Raw genomic sequence first — 7,500 nt, 5'->3', positions numbered from 1 at the left:
AATGGGAGCTTGCGTAAATTCTACCAGGGAGACTCGAATTTCTCGGCTGTCAAACTTACTAGGCTAACCATCCAATCTCCCTTTTGACAGATCATACATGCGTCATCATTGCCCAGGATCGTCAACCAATCACAACGCGAGATTGGGGAATTCCCCGTTACGCATCACTCATGCATCGTTCCCTCTCAGCCAATGGATCGCATTCACGTTTGTTTAAAAATCAGTCACTCATTCTGTTCTCTGCTTTCCAGTTAAGCCGACTTTGAAGCCACCACCACCCCTCCGTCCACCGTCACCAGTGGTTCCCGTCTGTTAGGGGGCAGGCTACGCCCGCCTCCATCTCCGCTGGAGGATATGCCGTCCTACCCCGGAGTTCAACGCGAAGACGGGAACCTTCGCCAAACAGATTCATGCATTTTATATCAAGTGTAAATTGTTCGCCAAACGGATTCATGCATTTTTGTATCATGTCTATTGTTCAATAAATGTTAATAACGTTAATTTGCCTCTCGAGTCTTCATGGTAGAAGTCTATAAAATCAGGTATGCACAAGGTCTTTGTCATTACTGAGGACACATTTTCAAACATTTAGCTCTACTGCATACTGTACTTCACCATCACAGAAGCTCCTGTAACTTTACTATTTTCTTCTTGATTTGTTTGTCAGGATCTGGACTTTGTGCTGTTTTTGTGCTCATGTTCCCCAGTCTTTCCCATGTGCTTTGTGTCTTGCCTGTTTTGGTTTTCTTGTGTTTTTGTTTTTACATTTTAGTCCTGTCACCTTCTCGGTCCATTTGCTTTTGTTTTTCCTGTCATGTGTTCTACCCCACCCCTTGTTTGTGTCACCTGGTTTACTTGTCTCTTGTTTGCCCTGTTTAGGCCCCCTGATTGTTTCCACCTGGTACCAGCCCCTTTCCTCATTTCCTTGTTATCCTCCTGTTACCCATGCCTGCTCTCTGTCATTGTCTGCACCTGGTTACCCTTCTTAGTTATTGTGTTCACCTATTCTAGTTAGTCTTGTTTATCTTTGCCATTGTTTCCACCTGTCCTGTAATATCTCCATTGTCTTTGATTGCCCGTCTCGTTTGCCCCGGTCTCATTTTCTGTCCCTGATTTGTTCTTTCGTTGTCTGCCCACCTGCGCCCCATTGTGTTATGTCCTATCATGTGTTCCCCTGTAATTGCTACCGTGTATTTAAGCCCTGTGTTTCTGTTGTCCCGTGCTGCGTCATTTCTCCGATTTGTCTTACCTTGCGTTTCCCTGTTCTCCTGCCTGACCCGAGTTTGTAGTAAGTGTCTTCTATGTAGTAAGTGCCTTAGTGTTTTGTATCTCTGTAAATGTTTTCCCCCTCGTGGGTTTTTTGTTTTCCATTTCTGATCGCCTGAGCGTTTGGTTTCTTTTGTAGTCCTTTTAGTTAATAAAACCCTGACCTTTCCGTACCTCCTGTTTCGTGTGCTGCATTTGGGCTCTCCAACCAAAAACCCTGACATTGTTAATTTGTTTGGACACTGGTACTGTCCCAGCCATAAACTGTTAACACCGTCGGGATTTTAATAGTATCATATTACATAAATGTTGATTAATATATACTTTTTCAGAAGAGGTATGAAGCACCTAAGAAACAGAGCGAAAATGAAATGGCTAATGTGAACAAACAATGCATAATATGTAAATGAGTGCTAGTTAATGAAACATTAACAGACATGTTAGTAATAATTGTGATCCAAAATTATACACTATCCTCCACTGAGGGGCGTTTGGAGGTTTTTTGTCACAAAACCTGACGGTAATGACATCTGATGGAGTTCACAAAAAAACACTTGTTTTACGTGTTTCTGACAAGTTTTAAGAATATGCTTACAATATGTATTTACAATTATGTTGAATTGTTGAAGTGATTCACTCTAATACAGTAAACATGTTTTTTTACTTCTAATTCTGTCTGACGCTGTTGACAAAACCAAGAAAGACTCTAGTTTATGAAAAATGTAAAACATGGGGAGCTTGGCCAATATATTCGCTGCACAGACAATACCTTCGTCTATGATAGAGGTGTACTATGTTTTGGATTTGAACAACTTAAAACTTGTTTTTGCCACATTTTCAAGAATCAGTGACCTTCCTCCTAGAAACTCTAACTAATGAAGAAAAAACCACACACACAAACATTCTGTGCACACACAAAAATAGTGTTCATGCAAGATGCCATTGGCTTGAGAGGGCTATTTATTTTCCTAAATGTAGGTAATAATTAGGCCACTGTCACCACCCTCAGACTACTTTCACCACCGTCAGTTAATCACCACCGTAAGCAAGAGTTTTGGATATTTTAAATGAGTGTGCTTGCAAAATGTTCCTTAACCCTCTGAGGTCCGAGTGCCCTTCAGAGGGCAATTTGACATGTCTCCAAAAACAAATCTGTAACTCTGTGAGTTTTTGTCATTGAAACATATAAGTCACACCATTAGAAACCTCAGACCTTCCAGATTTCAAATATATATATATGAAATAAATTATATAGCTGGCCCAATTTAAAGAAAGTGAAAAGAAATCTTCGAATATTCTGTACTCTCTGCCTGTAGCAGCCACACCTAGGCCTATAGCTATTCACATGTAAAGTACCGGTGCTTGAGTGGCTATTCAGAGGTGACAACACGCCCCTTTCAGCTAGGCAAAACACAGTGTCCTGCCACAGGACAAAGAGAGTGACAGGGGGATGTGCTATCAGAGCACATGGAGATTGACAGTGGGGTGTGGGCCAATAGAGGTTTTTCACAACTATCTCATTAGTATTCAAATGAGACAGGCAGTGTCATGACATGGTCTTTCTTTTTTGCATTTTGTATGAAAACAACAAAACATTTCTAAATGCCCTTTTTACTTTTATGCAGCCAACACATTTGTTTACAAGATTCAAACTTCAAAAGTCTTGTTTGTTTTTTTGTGTTGTGTTTTCCTGCACTTTTTGAAGACCTCTGAAACCTGTTTTTTTGGACAGTTGTGTTTATACTCAATTTAAATAAAACATGTTTGTATGAAATCCAATTTTCTTTCAGATTATTTCTTGTCAGGCTTTTCAGAATACAACCATATATTCCACTTTTGCATAGATGCTTACTGTTAGTTGAAAATACTTGAAAATGTCAGGGTGGTGCAAGCAGCCTAAAAGCCTCTGAAAGGCCTTAGACCTTAGAGGGTTAAGAGTTGTTTAATTATTAAAGTAATAGCAAATTTACACAAATATTTGTGAAATGAAAAAAAAATGTTGGTTCTATTTAGGCGTTCAGTAAGCATTGTATGATGGTACATATTTTAAAATTAGAACACATTAGACAGTATTAAAATAGAACAAAAGTGAATTCTCAACATTTAAAGGCATATGTGTGAACCAACAAATACACATAATCACTTAAAAACTGTGCAACCAAATCAATCAAATGTGGTTGCTTTTAATTGTGTTTGACGGTGTTGACAAAAAACAAGGTATGATCGGAGAATAGCCTGATTTCTGAAAAAGATACAAAATGGGGAGATTGGCCTTGTGCATTTCTGAAAAGCCAAGACCTTAGTCCACGAGGATATACCATATTGTTTTGTAATTCACTTAGGTTTTCTCTTTCAAAATTACAACCTGTTTTAGCCACTTTCTCAAGAATCAGTGACATATTAAATACAAAATATAAAAGAAACATATTTAAAATCTATACATAGAAGTTATGGACCCAACAAACATTCTGCCATCTTGAATTCGGCCATCTTGAAAGTGTTGGCCTCCAAAATCTAATCAGTTCATGAACCTACCATAGAGCATTAACACAGCGAGTCTAGGACAAATCCATCCACCCTACAGACCTATATTAATCTAGACTGGCAGTGGGTCTCGCGATTTTCAGATTTCTCAGCAGGCCCCCATCTTTCTGCAGACTCCCATAATCACAGACCTTTACGTAATGAAGTCATCATTCCATGAGTAAGTTGAACTTCTAAATATGTTTGAAAATAACGTGATACTTTGTTAGCCGTATATGTTGTGTATCTATAATAATATATAATACAACATCATGTTATGCAATACAATACAACACAGCATAATGTTATACAATGTCATTATACGCGAAGACGAGTGTCTGTCATCTCTTTCTGTCTGGGCTTGTGTTGTTGCTAGGTTACCATCAACGTCTTCTGGGAAGCTCGCACAGTTAGCTTTACTGAAAACGTATGGGTTATTGAAGAAATATACAGTGCCCTCCATAATTATTGGCACCCCTGGTTAAGATGTGTTTTTTAGCTTCCAATTATTTTACTTTTTTTCTAAATAATATGGGACCTTAATGGAAAAAAAGAGAAAAATCCAACCTTCAATACAAGTGCATTTATTCAGTGGGGAAAAAATCCCACATAAAGAAATAATTAATTGACATTAAATAATGTGTGTCACAATTATTAGCACCCCTGGTGTTAATATTTTGTACAACCCCTTTTGCCAACAAAACAGCACCTAATCTTCTCCTATAATGTTTCACAAGATGGGAAAAGACAGAAAGAGGGATCTTCAGCCATTCCTCTTTGCAGAATCTCTCTAAATCATCCAGAGACCTGGGTCCTCTCCTCTGTACTCTCCTCTTCAGCTCACCCCACAGGTTCTCAATGGGGTTGAGGTCAGGGGACTGAGATGGCCATGGTAGGAGCTTGATTTTGTGTCTGGTGAACCATTTCTGTGTAGATTTGGCCATATGTTTAGGGTCATTGTCTTGCTGAAAGATCCAGTGACGACCCAGCTTCAGCTTTCGGGCAGAGGGCAACAGATTTTGATTTAAAATGTCCTGGTATTTCAAAGCATTCATGATGCCATGCACCCTAACAAGGTTCCCAGGGCCTTTGGAAGCGAAACAGCCCCACAGCATCACTGACCCACCCCCATACTTCACAGTGGGTATGAGGTGCTTTTCAGCATGCGCATCTTTCGTGGTACGCCAGACCCACTTAGAGTGTTTGTTGCCAAAAAGCTCAATCTTGGTCTCATCTGAACAAAGCACACGGTCCCAGTTGAAGCCCCAATACCGTTTGGCGAACTCCAGACGCTTGCGTTTATGATTGTGAGTGAGGAAAGGTTTTCTCCGTGCATGCCTCCCAAACAGCTTGTTGGCGTGTAGACAGCGCCTGATGGTTGATTTGGAGACTTTGTGACCCCAGGATGCTACCATTTGTTGTAATTCTGTAACAGTGAGCTTTGGAGATCTTTTGATTTCTCTTACCATCCTTCTCACTGTGCGTGGTGGCAAAATAAACTTGGGTCCTCGTCCAGGCTTGTTTACCACTGTTCCAGTTGTTTTGAACTTCTTAATTATTCCTCTCACAGTGGATATGGGCAGCTGCAGTTGAGTGGCAATCTTCTTGTAGCCTCTGCCTGACCTGTGAAGGTCGACGCACATCTGCCTCACTTGTATGCTGTGTTCCTTTGTCTTTCCCATGTTTAAGAGTGGATAAGAGAAATGGCCTCTGTGTCACGTCATATTTATACCCCAGGGAAACAGGAAGGGATGAATTACTAATTAAATGTTCCTACATACTCTGGTAAACTTTGTAAACTACTGTAGAAATGACAGAAATGCTTCAATTATATTTATTTCCTGGGAATTGTTAAGGGTGCCAATAATTGTGGAACAGGTGATTTAATGAAAAATAATTATTTTTTAGTCAGGGTTTTTTTTATTTTCTTACAATTCATTTGAGTTGAAGGCTACATTTTCCTACAATTTTCAGTGTGACAGTATTCTTCTGCAATAAACGCTGAATTTATTTTAAGGCTTTTAACACATCTCAACCAGGGGTGCCAATAATTATGGAGGGCACTGTACATACCTATATACATAGTTGTGGTTAACTCAGAGTAAAGTATATCAAATAAGTTACATACACAAGCATGAACGATCGATGATTTTTTCCCTTTTTTTATCCACAGACTGCCTTCTTAACCCTCTGAGGTCTAAGGCCTTTCAGAGGCTTTTAGGCTGCTTGCACCACCCTGACATTTTCAAGTATTTTCAGCTAACAGTAAGCATCTATGCAAAAGTGGAATATATGGTTGTATTGTGAAAAGCCTGACAAGAAATAATCTGAAAAAAAAATTGGATGTCATACAAACATGTTTTATTTAAATTGAGTATAAACACAACTGTACAAAAAACAGGTTTCAGACGTCTTCAAAAAGTTCAAGAAAACACACAATAAATATATCTAGCCAAGACTTTTGAAGTTTGAATCTTGTAAACAAATGTGTTGGCAGCATAAAAGTGAAAAGTGCATTTAGAAATGTTTTGTTGTTTTCATACAAAATGCAAAAAAGAATGACTATGTCACTGCCACTGCCTGTCTCATTTGAATACTAATGAGATAGGTGTGAAAAACCTCTAATGGCCCACACCCCCCTGTCAATCCCCCTGTGCTCTGATAGCCCCAACCCCCCTGTCACTCTACGTCTGCTGTGTTTAACCTACCTGAAAGGGGCGTGTTGTCACCTGAATAGCCACTCAAGCACCGGTACTTTACATGTGAATAGCTATAGGTGTGGCTGCTACAGGCAGAGAGTACAGAATATGCGAAGATTTCTTTTCACTTTCTTCAAATTGGGCCTGCTATATAATTTATTTAATATATATAAATCTGGACTGAGGTTTCTAATGGTGTAACTTATGTGTTTCAATGACAAAAACTCACAGAGTTACAGATTTGTTTTAGAGACATGTCAAATTGCCCTCTCAAGGGCACTTAGACCTCAATGGGTTAAACAGCCCAATTGGGCCAATCTGGCAAGACTGCAGCTTTGGGGTCTCTAATAAAACGTTCTGTGGTAGTTCGGTGGTAGTTCGGTGGTAATTCCTTTCCTTGAGTGATAATGTAGATGTTACGACTTGTCAAAATCTTACCGAAAAGGATTGAAATCCACTTTGATAACTTTGTAGTCACAGTTTGAAATCGTATGCATTTCTATGGCTCACAGCTGACATAGTCTGCAGTAGGAGGAGCATAGGTCTGTGGGAGGAGCTGCTGGGGGATTTTTTTTTTTAAAAGATGGCGGCACCCAGTCAATCCGAATTTCTACTACTGCCTAGAAACAACCACTGCCAGTCTAGATTGATATAGGTCTGTGATTCACCCGTTCAGAAGTTATAAGCAAAAATCAGCCATCTTGAATTCAGCCATCTTTAAAGTGTTAGCCTCCAAAATCTAATCAATTCATGAACCTACCCTAGAATATTAGCACATTGAATCTGAGACGAATCCATCCACCTGGTCAGAAGTTATGGGCCAAACAAAATGCGGCCAGCTTGAAGTCAGTCATCTCCAACATCTAATCAGTTAATGGACCTACTGTAGAGCATTAACACACCGTATCTGGAAAAATCCCAACCATCCGTTCAAAAGTTGTCACGCTAACAAGAAAGACATAACGCGGCGGCGGACACGGCGGCAGACGTGGTGGACGTGGCGGCGCACACA

Source organism: Engraulis encrasicolus, chromosome 1 (genome assembly GCF_034702125.1).
Source record: "Engraulis encrasicolus isolate BLACKSEA-1 chromosome 1, IST_EnEncr_1.0, whole genome shotgun sequence".
NCBI lineage: Eukaryota > Metazoa > Chordata > Actinopteri > Clupeiformes > Engraulidae > Engraulis > Engraulis encrasicolus.
Note: the sequence above shows the minus strand (reverse complement) of the source record.